This window comes from Microcaecilia unicolor, chromosome 1 (genome assembly GCF_901765095.1).
Source record: "Microcaecilia unicolor chromosome 1, aMicUni1.1, whole genome shotgun sequence".
In the NCBI taxonomy this organism is placed as follows: domain Eukaryota; kingdom Metazoa; phylum Chordata; class Amphibia; order Gymnophiona; family Siphonopidae; genus Microcaecilia; species Microcaecilia unicolor.
Genome location: NC_044031.1, coordinates 427651339 through 427667085, shown reverse-complemented (window position 1 = coordinate 427667085; position 15747 = coordinate 427651339).

Here is a 15747-nt window from a genome sequence, read left to right as displayed (position 1 = left end):
GTGTGAAGCCCCACCCAGCGCACCCCAGGATGCACTGTGCAGGGCCAGGCTCCATTTTTGAGGCAGCGCTGATATTAAAGGAAGGAGGCCACCTCCCTCCTCCACCGAAGGTAGGGGGTGGGGAAGGGCCACTAAGACCACCAGGGGTGTGGAGGGGATCGACACAGCCCACTGGACCACCAGAGCTTCATTCATGGGGGGGCTGGAGACCCACCAGATCTCCAGCCCCCCCACCCCGAACTTGTTGGGGGGGGGGTCAGGGGACTGGAGGTCCACCAGACCTCCAGCCCCCCCCCCACCCCTGTGTTGTTCGACTCGGGGAGGGGGTATTTGGGGGTCTGGTGGTCCCATGGAGCTCCAGCCCCTGTGTTTGACAGGTCTGGGCTTTTGACAGTCTAGACCTGTCAAACAAGTGCGAGAGGATTTAGACCTGTCAAACAAGTGCAGGATGATTGTGCCCGAGCGCATGCCCTGGCAAAATCCTCCCGCATTTTTACCCTATGATCAGAGTGAATAGCGTGCTTAAATTTGAATGCTATTATCTCTAATTATAGGGGCGGTAAAGCCCGGCGCTGTTGCAGCGCTATTTTTAGAGCGCTGTTTGGAACAGCACAGGGCTTTCGATCATCTGTCCATAAGTTACAAGTACCTATGCTGCTTATCCTAGAAGCAAGCAGTGGATTTTCCTCAAGTCCATCTTAATGTGGTGGGAAAATGTGGGGTATCCATGTAACAAATAAATTAATAACTATGGACTTTTCTTTTAGGAAGCTATCCAAACCTTTTTTAAACCCCACTAAGCTGTATCACATTCTGGGAACGAATTCAAGCATTTATTTATATTTGTTTTAAATTTACTACTGTGTAGCTTCATTGCCGAATATCTATTTTTTCTTCTGTTCCAATTATAAATCAGTTACTTTCTGAATGGCCACAATCTTATGGTAACCGAGATCCCTTGTTAGATGTTCTCTCTTTCTAGATAGACAAACAGGCTAAGCTGACCACCACACCACTTCCTATTCTGAAATGCAAGACAACAAATTAATGCGATTGTTGTGCCACCTTTGTTCTGGAATGGTTTGCATAAACTCCCTTGAAAATCAGAATTCAACGATTTCTAAGTTTACAATATACATTTCATATAATATTATTTAAGAATACCAATTTTGTCTTGCACTGGAGAGCATCACAATTACTCAAGTCCTATCTCAAACTTTACTACCAAATTCCAAACAAGGAAGTCTTTCTTCAACTCGGAGAGTAAATGCTCTATCGGGTAGGAGGAGTTTGCTTAAACACGCCCATTGAACAACAAAAAAAAAACATTTACATATTTCCCCTTTTTGTTATTCACATCACACAGTAAAGCATCAGGTTATTCCTTGATAAACACCCTCCCTCCCTGGAGAGGAGGGAAATCCTCCCCCGGACGCAATAAAACCAAAAGCATCCTCCATCCACGAACGAAGTAGCCAGTAGCAGCTGAAGTTACAAACGCCGTGCGTGTGGAGAGGAAAGCGGGAAGCGGACAGGCAGCGGTAAAAGCAAACTAACAGAAGACAGCTTCTTTCCAAAGAAGCCTGGACTAGGTAGAGTACGGAGGCTGCTACCTGTAGTGGAGGAAAAAGGGTCCTCCTTCAGGATTGACACTTGCAGCAATCTAAGGAACCGGTAACAAAAAATGCCTCCTCGTTCCCCATCAGTCTAAAAGCATCCTATACCTCCCACTTTCATTAAAAAAAAAAAAAAAAAAAAGACACGTCCTGGCTCCTCCAGGGAAAGGTTCAAATTGAGGGTGTCTGTCTGCCACTCCGCCTTCACCTTGGCGTGTAGCCCACGTTCCTCTCTGCCCCGCCCCCCTCCTAGAACAAGGGGGTCCCAAACCCCCCCCCCCCCTCTACTGCTCACCCATTGTTACTCTGTATTATACGGGCACGGAACGGTGGGCACATGCCAGCAGCGTGCACTTGCACACACTATAAGCAAAGTTACCAGGAGCACAAACTAACAGAGCCACTTACTCTGTGCAGGGCACTTAAGGAGAACACCATAGCGGATTTTACAGCAGAGAGCATTAGCCGGCGCTTTGCCGGGCCAACTCACTCGCTCCCAAGTCCCTCCCTCCCGGGGGCGGGAATCCTCCGCCCGAGACTCAATGCAGGTTTGCAACTGCCTTCCACACTCCCCACCCCGCTGGTAGGCACATCCTCATCCTTCCCCCCCCCCTCCCTGGGACGGTCGCGCGGCGGCTCCTTCCTGGCTAAGGTCAGGACTGCTGCACCTACCGGTGCGCCGGACTGCACGGGGTCGTACTCCAGCCGCCGAACGCCTCTTCGCGCACCCGTCTTTCTGCTTCTCCTCACTGCTTCCGGCCGCGCTCTGCTTTCCCGCCGAGAAGCGGCGCCTCACTTGAGCGTAACGGGCCCGCGCATCTCCCCAACCCCCAAAATCCACTCTGTACGGGCGACTAACTGGAAAGAGTGAGGATAACAAGAAAATGGCGCTCGATTTATACCAGGAAGTGACGTAACCCCCTCCTCATTTGCATGCATAACAAACTGACCAATGGAGAGGCAAGGTGAGGTTTGGACTCTCTTGTTCGATTTGCCCCTCAAGGAGGCTCTAGGACAAAAGTTACCTGTTGGAGAGTCATGGGTGGGGATATAGTTGCCTTGAGTTACTTTTGCCCCTTCCTCAAATTCACAAAGTTAGTTGCACCTTTGATTGGAGGGGAGAGCATGAATGGAAAAAACCATCGCGAGATTTTGTGGCACTCTTTTGGTGACGTCATCATGAGGAGGAGGGAAGATAATGGCATCACGAGTTAGCTAGAACCATGTGATTATCCTCAAGCACATACCTCATTTGCATTGAATGGAGGTGGAGCTACTAGGTCCCACCCATATCCAGCAACCAATCGGAAAATGGTAATTGTGCACCTCTAGTATTAAATTAGAGTGAAAACTTTTGCTCCATGATTTTTAGCTGGGTTTCTTATGGCCTCTTGGCCATTGGTTTTGAGTATTATGTGTTGAATAATGAACATCTATGGGAAAATATGGGCAAAACTGCCTTAAATTTGAAAGCTCATAATTGGATACATTGGTAACTATTTAAAAATAAATTGCTACATCTCTCAGTCCAATAAATCATTAAATGAGGTCTTAAATGGTTCTCAAAGGAGTGGATGATTCAGGAGATGTCAAGTAAGAATCTTTCATTCATCTTAGTCAACATCAACTGCTTCCAGAAGAGAATGGAACTATTCACAGAGAGGACTGGAATTCTGCCACTTCTTTGAGTGGTTCCATTGCCTTTTTTTCAGTTGCTCCCTTTCATTGTCTAACACATTCTATTGTTTCTATAAATATTGTATGTCAAGTTCAAACTCCCAAAAAAAATTTTTACGGAGTCACCTTCTTTTCTTTATTGATTTAGTTAATTATAGGCTAGTGACCTCATTAAGGGAAAACATTAATGACATAAAAAATCATTATAAGAGGACAAATGATTCCCCCAAAATTTATTTAAGCAAAATCTACCCTCTGATCTTGAGATAAACAGAAAATATGGTACATTAGGATAGAAGACAGGGATCAGTCTATAACAGGCAATTATTTGGTTCATGTAGATTTGGTAACATCCCTAAAATGTGAAACCTTATAATGCCATCAGACCCTCTGATATAGTAAGAGACTGTGAGGCATATTTTCAAAGCACTTAGCCTCCCAAAGTTCCATAGAAACCTATGGAACTTAGCCTCCCAAAGTGCTTTGAAAATATGCCTCAAAGTCACTTGCCAACTTGAAAAAAATGTTTTATTTGCTAATTCTCTGTTCATTGCCCAAGTGGAGGATCAATGTAGTGGTTAGACCAGTGGCTAAGACCAGGGAATCCTGGGTTCAAAGCCCAGTGCTGCCTCTTGTGACCTTCAGCAAGTCTTTTAGGGGCTCTTTTATTAAGCTGCGTTAAGCGCTAATATGGGACATGCTACAGCATTCTGCATTAGTTTTGCCATTTGTGAATGCCAAGTGTGTGGGATTTATTTTTTAAAATTCTTTTTGGAGAGAACGTACTAGGGCCCTGATGGTGAACCTATGACACGCATGTCAGCACTGACACGCGTAGCCATTTTCGATGACACGCGGCACCGCCGCAGTGTGGTCCGCCCTCCCTCGCTCCCGGAAACTAACCTTAAAGCCTCCTTTCACGTCGCAGCAGCAGGGCAGGCCACTCCTACCTTCCGTGTCCCGCCCTCGCCTGACGTAACGTCTGCGAGGGCAGAGCACAGAATGAAGGAGGAGAGGTCTGCCCTGATGCTGCTTGCTGTGACGTGAAAGGAGGCTTTAAGGTTAGTTTCGGGCCCGGTAGCAGGTGGAGGGGGGCCCCGGCGACCTCGGGTGGGCAGCGATCTCGGGTAGGGGGGGCCCGGGGGCGGTCCTAGTACCAGTGATTTTTCTTGAAGTGACACACCACCCGAGTTATGCTCGGTTTTTTGGCGAATTTTGACACACCAAGCTCAAAAGGTTGCCCATCACTGTACTAGGGGCAGAAAATGGGTGTGGACACAATATCCAGCTAGTGTGCTGACATTACTGCCGTGCTAACTGGTTAGTGTATCCATAATGCAGAACCCCTTAGCACCTCCTAAATAAGAGGCAGTAACTACTCCTGCATTAGTTTTTTATTGAATGGACACTAATGCTAAAATTAGTGCACAGCTAGATATCCAACAAATAGAAAAATGTCTCTTTTACAGGCGCACTAGAAATAGGCTTAGTGCACAGGAAATTCCGGCATCAGGTTGCACTAAGCCCATTTACTAGCGTAGCTTATTAAAAGGGACTCTTAACCTTCTTTTTTATTTTATTTTTATTCACACAATACAGGTTGTATTTGCACAGTACGTACGATAAACCAAATGTACACTCCAAGAACAACATAACAAGTTATAATAGCCAAGTCCATGACAATCTTTGAACTTTTGTAACAGCCTGTATTGCATTTTCTGATATTTATTTAACCTCCCCATCCATTCTACCTTGCACTTCTCCATTCACTCCATTCCTCTTCTCAACATTCAACCCCCTCCCCCCTCATTCACTCCTTCATTCTCCTTCCCCTTCTCCTCCCTCGCCTTCCTCCTTAGGTGATCACATTCAAAGAGTCTGTCCATAGCATGGCATACTGCCTATTGTCTGGTTTACTGGTCTTAGAATAAGTTCGTCTCTCGTAAGTACCTACTTCCCGCATTTTCATTTTCCATACCGCTCCCAATGCCCCCTCTTCAGAGATCCAGAAATGTAAAATAGTTTCCTGACCAGCAGGAGCGAGATATACACCCATCTTCTATAAGGTTGCGACCAGCCTTGTGCAATTAAGAGGGATTGATCCCCCAACAGTAAAGTCGCATAGTCCCATTCTAATGTCCTTTATATGACAGTATTGATCACTTGAAAGGCCTCATTCCACACCACCAGAGCCGGGCATTCTAAAAAGGAGTGGATCAGCGTCCCCCCTCCCTCTTGCACCTGTTGCATCTATCATCTTCCCAAACCTTCTATATTCCCTCAGGTACAAACATAGGGGTCCTTTTACTAAGCCACATAGGCGCCTATGCATGCCCAATGCGCGCCAATTCAGAGTTACCACCCGGCTACTGTGCCCGCTATGCCCGCCTGAAAATATCTTTTATTTTCTGGCACACAGTGAAAATCAGGCGGTAACTCTGATGACACGCGTAGGCGATTACCGCACAGTTAACGTGAGAGACCTTACTGCTAAGTCACTGGCTGGCTGTAAGGTCTCAGACCCAAAATGGACACGTGGCAATTTTTATTTTACTGCACGTCCATTTTCAGCAAAAATTTTGTAAAAAAAGCATTTTTTGCAGGCATACTGAAAAATGGATCTGTGTGTGCCCACAACCCGCGCCTACAGTACCGCAGGCCATTTTTCAGCGCACCTTAGTAAAAGGACCCCCCTTAGGGGCCCTTTTACTAAACCATGCTTGTAAATGGACTTAGCACATCCTAATGCGGAACTTTCCCACATGCTAAGCCCATTTCTAGCATGGCAGTAAAAGAGGTATTTTTCTATTTGCGATCACTAAGAGGTGCTAAGGGTTCCCATGTTATGGACGTGCTAACCAGTTAGTGCACCAGTAATGTCAGTGTGCTAACTGAATAGCGCTTCCACACCCGTTCACCCCGACATGCCCCCTCCCCCAAATATACCGTGCGCTTAGGGCATAGAGATGTCAACATTAACACAGAATGCTATAACACATCCTGCATTAAGACATTTTTCCTGCATTAAGGGGGCCATATTCTTTAACTACGCACATACGTTTTCAAATGCCCACCAAATGCCTATTTCCCTGCCTAAAACCACGGCCCTTTTTGCCTGCACGCATTAGAAGTTAGGTGCACTGCATTACAGTCGTGGGAGGAGCCAACATTCGTAGTGCACTGGTCCCCCTCACATGCCAGGACACCAACCGGGCACCCTAGGGGGCACTGCAGTGGACTTCAGAAATTGCTCCCAGGTGCATAGCTCCCTTACCTTGTGTGCTGAGCCCCCCAAAACCCACTCCCCACAAATGTACAACACTACCATAGCCCTAAGGGGTGAAGGGAGGCACCTACATGTGGGTACAGTGAGTGTCTGGTGGGTTTTGAAGGGCTCACAAAACTGCTCCCGGGATCTGCATACTGCTGTCAGGGAGCTGGGTATGACATTTGAGGCTGGCAAAAGATATTTTTAAAGTTTTTTTTAGGGTGGGAGGGGGTTAGTGACCACTGGGGGAGTAAGGGGAGGTCATCCCCAATTCCCTCCGGTGGTCATATGGTCAGTTCGGGCACCTTTTTGAGGCTTGGTCGCAAGAAAAAAATGGACCAAGTAAAGTCGGCCAAGTGCTCATCAGGGACGCCCTTCTTTTTTCCATTATCTGCCGAGGACGCCCATGTGTTAAGCACACCCCAGTCCCGCCTTCACTATGCTTCCGACATGCCCCTGGGAACTTTGGTCGTCCCCGCGACGGAAAGCAGTTGACAGCGCCCAAAATCGGCTTTCGATTATGTAGATTTGGGCGACCCTGGGAGAAGGACACCCATCTCCCGATTTGTGTCGAAAGATGGGCACCCTTCTCTTTCGAAAATAAGTCTGTTAGTGAGCTGTGCATGTAAATTCTAATTATTGCCAATTAGCGCTCATTATTGCTTGTTAAGAGTTGTTATCAACACTGGATTAGCTTGTTAAGCTAATTAAGTTACATGCATTGTTATAGAATACGCTTGGATTTCAGCACAGATCTCTAGGCGCGCTATATAGAATCCGGGGAAAAGCGTGCATTAGCACTTAACGCAGATTAGGAAAAGAGCCCCTTAGATTGTAAGCCCGCTATAAAAACTTTTATAATCTGAGCATTGTGAGCATATTTCAGTATAAAATTTAAAATAATGCAGCATGTAAACCATGGATACCCCTCCTCGATATTCAGCGCTATTTAACCAGCGCTAATTTTCAGCGGGAGATAGCTGGTTATCTCCACTGAATATTCACAGTGAACTGGCTATGTTGCGCAATATAGCTGGCTAGTGCTGAAATTCAGCGCTGGGTTAAGCAGTTAAATTGGACCACATAAATAGCAGTTCTATCTTTAACTGCTAGGAACGTAACTGGTTACCGCTGAATATCAGTTTAACTGGATTTTTTTTGTTACATTTTTACCCCGCGCTTTCCCACTCATGGCAGGCTCAATGCGGCTTACATGAGGCAATGGAGGGTTAAGTGACTTGAAAAAAACTGGTTAAGTTCTGGCGGCCAAAAATGAAACCAGATATTCAATGCCAGTTTCCAGAAACGGCTGGCATTTAATATCCCTTGTCAGTGCCAACCGCAGCACTTATGCGGGCTGCTTCCCGCTGGCTTAATATTGGTCCCGGACAAGTTTATTTCATGGTTAATGTACTATCACAGTGCTTTTTAAAACTGTGATCTTCAGAATTATTTAGGCTGGCCTTGGCACTGAGTGTTGCAGCATATTAGATTCAGGTCCAAATCTCCCCATCAAGGGGCTGGAAGGGTTCATGTACATTTCAGAGATCTGGGAGCTGGGAAAGAGGGACAAAGGAGTAGCACAGATGCTTTCAGTCTGAGATGAAACATCCCTCTCAAGGAAACCTGAGTCACCTGGATGTGCCATCTGGGAAGAAGGGCATCAAAGAAGGAAAAAATCATGGTGGGAGAGGGAAGAATTATTCAGAATTTTAAGGCATACCAGGAAGGAAGGGGCCAATAATCAGACCACGGGAGATAGCCACATTGAGCCTGCAAATAGGTGGGAAAATGTGGGATACAAATGCAATAAATAAATAAATAAATAGCTGGACAAACTCCCATGCTCCACGCTGATACTGGATATTCAATGCAGGGCCGTTTCCATTGACCAGCATTGAATATCCAGTTTATTTTTGGCTGGATTGAACTTAACCGGCTCAGCCAATATTCAGCACGGGCTGGTCAAGTTCAAACTGGCCAATAATATACTATGTATGCATGTGGCCAAATATGACCGCCAAACTTAGCTGGCTTTGCGCTAAAAATCAGTGGATAGCCAGTTATATCACCCGATATAACTGACTATCTGCTAGGTGCTAATAGCAATATTCAGCTGGAGATAGCCGAATATCGCTGGATAGGTGACTAAATTGTTCTGAATATTGGGGGGGGGGGGAGCATATAAAATGGAACCTAAACATGCCAGAGCTCTTATTATTCTTGCTGTGAGGTGTGGATTTTCAAAGGGATCTAGCCAGCAAAGTAAAAACTTCACCAGCTGGACCAAATTGTGTATCTAGCTACCTTATTTTACTAGAATTTTAGTTTAGACATTCATATTCTGGGTGGTGTTTTGGGAAGAAAGTTAGCTAGCTAATGCTAACTTTCAGTACTGGCTTGCTAATGTGCTCATCCAAATCTTGGCACAGTGGCAGGCTTATATTTAGCCAGCTTTGTCTGCATGCCGTGCCAATTGCCTGATGTCATATAAAAAAATCATTTCCTTCCAGTGTTTCAGTGCCCTTCTCCCTCTCCCAGAAAGACTCCAGTATTTAAGTGAAGGCCCCCTGCAAATTCTGATATCCTTCTAACCTCTCCCCAGCAGACCTCCAATTCTCATTATAGTGTCAGTTAGCTAGGATTACTCTTTCTCCTGCCACTAGCTTTTATAGAAACCTGCAATGGATAAGGAAGGGTTCTGGGGAAAGCAGATGGATAGGGTATCTTTTTAAGCAGTAGGTTCAGCTGAGGAGAAGGGAGACCATAGGGGCTGTGCAGGAACTTCACTAAAGCAGAGGGTTCCTTTTACAGAGCGGTGGTAAGCCCAGTGCAGCTACCAGCAGTAGTCCTGCCCCGAGCATGTGCCATTTCCAGGGGAAGAAGGAACCCTCGGAAATGGCTTGCGCAGCGGTAACCCTGCGGTAATCAGGCATCGCCGCACATTGCACTGTTACCGCTGGGTTAGCGCGGGAGCCCTTATCACCACCTCAGTGTGCCTGGGCTCTTTTTCCTGCTGCTGTAAAAAGGGCCCTAGCGCACAGGGAAAACTGCCCCTGCTGCTAGCACATGGCCCTTTTTCCCCACAGCTTGGTAAAAGGACCCCAGAGTTTGCCAGGGACAGAAAAGGAGGACACAGTGGCTGTGGTGGAGAGGGAGAGAGGGTGTTTTAGCAATCTGAACTCTAGCAATGGGAGGAATACATTTTCAGAGGGATGCTCAGTGATGACCTAGCCAGCTAAATTGACTTTAGGACCATTTTCAGCCAAAGCCTTCTCTGGAATGGCTGAAAATTAGCAGGTTGTTTTAGGTGCTCAGTGGCAGGCCTGCAACTATGGTGGCAGAATTCAGGGGGGCTATAGCGGGACTGTAGAATGGAAAAAATGAGGGCAGTAAAAATTTAATGCAGCCAGCACAGGCCCTTTCAACTCCTGCCAACACTCAAGCTCTGATGCATCCCCCCTCCCCCTCTCCAACAAAGGAAATTTGTGCCAGAGGTGGCAGGACATGGCAGGCTTTGAGCATGGACCCTTATAACTTAATGCCTCATTTTACGAATCTCAGGAGCCCTTTTACTAAGCCGAGTAGGCGCCTACGCGCGTCCTATGCGTGTCAATTTTGAACTACTGCCTAGCTACCACGTGGCCCGGGCGGTAATTTCATTGGAGACTGACTAAGATGGCGTCGAGAGCAGTCGCATTTTGCTGAGCTCTGGGAGTTTCCTTTTTGTCTTTTTCCTATTAACAGATTTCTTTTCAATTATGCCTAAGAGGAAAGGAAAAATTAGAGGAGGTTTCTCCTCAACCTATATTGACCCTACTCTGCGACAGGTACCGATCACAGCATTTGCGACGCCGATTACTACACGGGGCGATCCGGCAGCCGGTGCAGAGAGGAGCCCCGGCCAGGGAAGTGAACTTTCACTTAGCTCACGAAGTCCAACGCAACAGGTTTTGGAGGCAGAGGGCAGGCTGGGAGAACAACTCGCCAAACCATCGGAAGAAGTGGCAGAGAAACAAGCAGAGGAGAAGCTCCCCCAGGCCACTGCACTGTCCTCAAGGGGAGAATCTCCCGAAAATTTAAACCTTTCGATTACCCCTAAAGAAGTCGGGTTTAGAGAGATCTTCTCAGAGTGAGTGGCGTACCAAGGGGGGGCGGTGGGGGCGGTCTGCCCCGGGTGCACGCCACTGGGGGGGTGCCGCGTGCCTGTTGGCTGAGTCCGCTCGTTCCCTCCCTGCTGTTCCCTTTGCGTGGAACAGGTTACTTCCTGTTCCGGGGCAGAGGGAGCAGCAGGGAACGAGCGGACTCGGAGCCGACAGGCAAGCGGCACCCACCCCCAGCAGGTAAAAATGCACCCGGGGGGGGGTCGCGCTGCACCCGGAGTGGGTGTAATTTCGCCGGGGAGGGTCGCGCTGCACCTGGTGGGGGCACATCGGCGATCCGCCCCGAGTGTCAACCAGCCTAGGCACGCCACTGCTCAGAGTCAAGTTCTGCCGCGATGTCGGATGTGGAAGCGCAGCCTATTCCTGAGACAGCCCTACTGACGTTAGAAAAACCATAAGTACATAAGTACATAAGTAGTGCCATACTGGGAAAGACCAAAGGTCCATCTAGCCCAGCATCCTGTCACCGACAGTGGCCAATCCAGGTCAAGGGCACCTGGCACGCTCCCCAAACGTAAAAACATTCCAGACAAGTTATACCTAAAAATGCGGAATTTTTCCAAGTCCATTTAATAGCGGTCTATGGACTTGTCCTTTAGGAATCTATCTAACCCCTTTTTAAACTCCGTCAAGCTAACCGCCCGTACCACGTTCTCCGGCAACGAATTCCAGAGTCTAATTACACGTTGGGTGAAGAAAAATTTTCTCCGATTCGTTTTAAATTTACCACACTGTAGCTTCAACTCATGCCCTCTAGTCCTAGTATTTTTGGATAGAGTGAACAGTCGCTTCACATCCACCCGATCCATTCCACTCATTATTTTATACACTTCTATCATATCTCCCCTCAGCCGTCTCTTCTCCAAGCTGAAAAGCCCTAGCCTTCTCAGCCTCTCTTCATAGGAAAGTCGTCCCATCCCCACTATCATTTTCATCGCCCTTCGCTGTACCTTTTCCAATTCTACTATATCTTTTTTGAGATACGGAGACCAGTACTGAACACAATACTCCAGGTAACATTAGATTCTCTGTGTTCGGCAATGGAATCATTGCACAAGGTATGTCTCACTTTTGTTACAAATACAAGGTCTAATACCTCTAAGATAGACACTCTTCAATCTCAAATTGTTTCTCAAGAAACTAATCTTCAAAACCTTGACGCTTCACTAACCCAAGTAAAAGAAACGGAGATTAAGTTGCTCCAGAATTATGATGTAGTACATCGTAAATTAGAGAACTTGGAAAATGGGGCTAGGTCATTGAACTTGAGACTTAAAAATTTTCCTTCTACAAAATATACCCCAATAAGCGCCAGTTCTGTAACAAAACAATTGTGTGTGAAATTACTGTTATAGAATAGAGCATAAGTCGACATGCATGCGCCTAACTTAAGGCTCAAGCACTTATGCCATGTCAAAGGCTGGTGTAAATGGTCATTCCTGACCTGCCCAAGTGTATGCCCCCGTTGTTGTTGCACACTATAGCATTTATGCGCTAACCCGAAATTCTATATATCGCGCCTTCATTTTCGTGCAGAAATCGAAGTGTATTCTATAACAATGTGCGTAACTCAATTGGTTAACTAGCAAATCAGCGCTGCCAACTGGAGGTTAACAAGCAATTATCAGCACTAATTGGCATTAAGTTTTATGCGCACAGCTTGTTAAGGGCCCCATTTACTAAGCTGTGCTAGAGGCGCGTTAGTGCTTTTAGTGCACGCTGACCATTAGCGCACGCTGTGTAGGTGCCCATAGGAATATTGTGGGCGCCTACACAGCACGCACTAATCTTGTGCGCTCGCTAAAAACGCTAGCGCACCTTAGTAAACAGAACCCTAAGTGTATTCTGTAATGTGGTGTGCATATAGAATGCACCCGCTCTGCATCCAATATAGACATAGTAAATGACGGCAGAAAAAGACCTGCATGGTCCATCCAGTCTGTCCAACAAGACAAACTCATATGTGCTACTTTTTGTGTATACCCTACTTTGATTTGTACCTGTCCTCTTCAGGGCACAGACCGTATAAGTCTGTCCAGCACTATCCCCGCCTCCCAACCACCAGCCCCGCCTCCCACCACTGGCTCTGGCACAGACCGTATAAGTCTGCCCAGCACTATCCTCGCCTCCCACCACCGGCTGGCTCTGCCACCCAATCTCGGCTAAGCTCCTTAGGATCCATTCCTAAGACATTGGGATTTACGCTAGGTAAAGCGTGGCCTCACTGGACGCGATCAAATTTGGTCATGTGGAGAGGCGCTAGGCGTATTCTATATACCGTGCGTAAATTTAAGCCTACTGTATAAAATGTAGATGTACTTTACAGAATAGGCTTAGGCGTATTTTTTTCCCTTGCGGATTTCTCAGGCGCCATGTATAGAATCTAGCCCTAAGTTTATAAAATAGCATCTAAGTTCAGTTATGCATGCAACTACAAATTAGTGACAATTAACACCACTTAAGAGCTATTATTGGTATGTAAGTCCAATTGGCACCTACTTTAACAATTAACCTTTCCAAAGCCACTCAGCAATGCTGACAGAGCCCCATTCACTTTGAATGGACTTTATATGTCGGCATTGCCACACCAGCAAGTAAAAAGGAGTAGGGGAGGGGATAAGTTAGGTGTGCAACTGGCACTATTCAATTACTTGTGTACTAAACAGACATTTGGGTGCACAACTTTATAAAACTCGGCTCTTGCTGCTTAACTTTAGGCACCAGGTTATAGAATGAGGGGAATAACTTTTTTTTTTTTTTTTTGCTGCCCTCATCACATCCCCAAATCATGACCCTTTTCTGGATGGATACATTTGGCCATTCTGTGTAGAAAATGGGCCAAATTACTCATAGAAGCACAGGAGATTTTTTTGTTTGTTTGTTTGTTTTAAATATTTACATAGCTGGTACTGCTGCCAAGCATATGTGTTCTTTTGATCTGTGTTTATTACACCACCAGGTGTAAAATTTATTTTAGATATAAAATAGAAGTTTCACTTTTAAAGATTAACTTTAGTACAGTTAGTAGTAGGTATTGCTGCTGCTATTTTCTCCCTGTTTATGACTAAACAGCCTTGATCATTTTGCAGCATTTGGCTACAGAGCTGTCGGTGGAATCAGAACTCAGAGAATGTCTACTGATGGAAAGTTTAGCTAGAATATAGCTATTTAATTGTATACATAAAATAGCATGCCATAAATTCCATTGGTGTAAACAAGACTACAGCATAAAATCATCAGGAGACATTCGTCTGTAAAGGGCTGTCACAATGACTATATTTCTCATTACCTAACACCCCCATGTGATTTGAAATTTCATTTAAAATGTATCAGGTGTCAGTTCTGTGGAAAGGAACAAATGAGCCTAAGTGAGAACCTAGAAGCATAGAAAATGATGGCAGATAAAGCAGATAACTGACACTTCACTTGCCAATTCCTGTGCAATCCCAGCAGAGAACCTGATCCCACATTTTTCCCATCACAGCCTCACAGCTAAGGATCCTCTGAGATTATGTGTTTGAAATCTTTCATTCAAATTCAAACAGATGAGTTTGCTTAATGCTCTTTTTTTATATAGAATCCCAAAATAAATTCCAGGCATCCAAATTAGAATATATTAATGTAGTTTTTGAAGGTCAACTAAAGTAATAGATGGGTCTCCATTTTTAAAGAGAGAAAAAAATCAGTTAGTTCCAGTTTTTTCTCTGAAAATTGTTTTCACTGGTATTTTGGTTGATTGATTGTGATTAGAAAGAAAGAAGGCCTTCAGCTATGTTGGCCCTAGGCTGTTGAATGAACCTCAAATAAGAAAAGGAACAAATTATCTTCCTTTCAGGAAGCAGTTTAAGGTGTGGTTGTTCCTTCAGGCCTTCAGGGAAGGAACAAATTAACAGTCTTGGGCTTTCAATGTACTGATACTGCTGAACATTGTATACCTGTATATTAAGAGGATTAATATTTTCATGGAAAGCCACCTCCATGGCTCTTTGGATGTATAGTAAAATCTCAATTATCCGACCTTCACTGATCCTACCATCCAGCATATCCGACAGACCCCCCTGGTGATGTCATATGACTTCTCTTTCCGTTTTCCAAATCTGACACCCTACTTTTACCAGCATTATGACCCAGGACCCTGTTTTTACTGCCTTTGTTTCTGCATTATTTGAGGGGTTACCATTGTCTTCCATATTATCTTACTATTCATTTATCCAACAACTGGCTGGTCCCGTTTAGGTTGGATAATCAAGACTTTATATAGTTTCAGGGAGGGGACATTATTTTAATTGTTTTTATATGATTGCTATTAATTTGTAAACTGCTTTGATGCAGCTTAAGCAGGGGCATATCTACGGGTGGGCCTAGGCCCACTCAATCTTGGCTCAGGCCCACCCAGTTTGTCTGATCCACCAATTGGCGCTGATCTTCTAGGTGCTGGTTAGGTTGCACAGCCTTTTAGTTCAACCGTGCAAGCCTGGAGTGGTAGCCTGTTCGCAGCTCTTAAGTCCTACCTTTAACCTGCCTAATTTGTTTTCCTGCAGTGCTCGGTCCGGGTAGTGGAGTTAGTCTGGGAGGACCTTCTCTGAGAGGGTAGTTTACCAGCTCATCGCTGACACCGCATGGCGGCTGCTAATGCTGCTGCTGCTATTGTGCTTTGTCTGCACTCTGCAGCTGCTCTCACCAGTGCCTGCTGCTGCCTTGCCCCCTGCCCCCCCCCCCCCCACCGCGGCATGCATGCGGCTCGGTCGGGCCCGGTCTCTTCCAACAGTGGCTGTGTTCCACTGCCAGTACTGAGCTCCTCCTAGGATCTGACCTGGATTTGGGTTGGGTCCTAGGAAGAGCTCAGTGCTGGCAATGGTACACAGGCACAGTTGGAGGAGACCAGGCCCGGCCAAGCCGTGTGTGCGCTGTTAAGGGAGGGGTGCATGGGGGGGGGAGGGGCAGAGTAGCAGGTGCCGGTGAGAGCAGCTACCGAGTTATTAACAGCAGGCAGAAGTTAACCTCCCTTTAACTGCAGTGACAA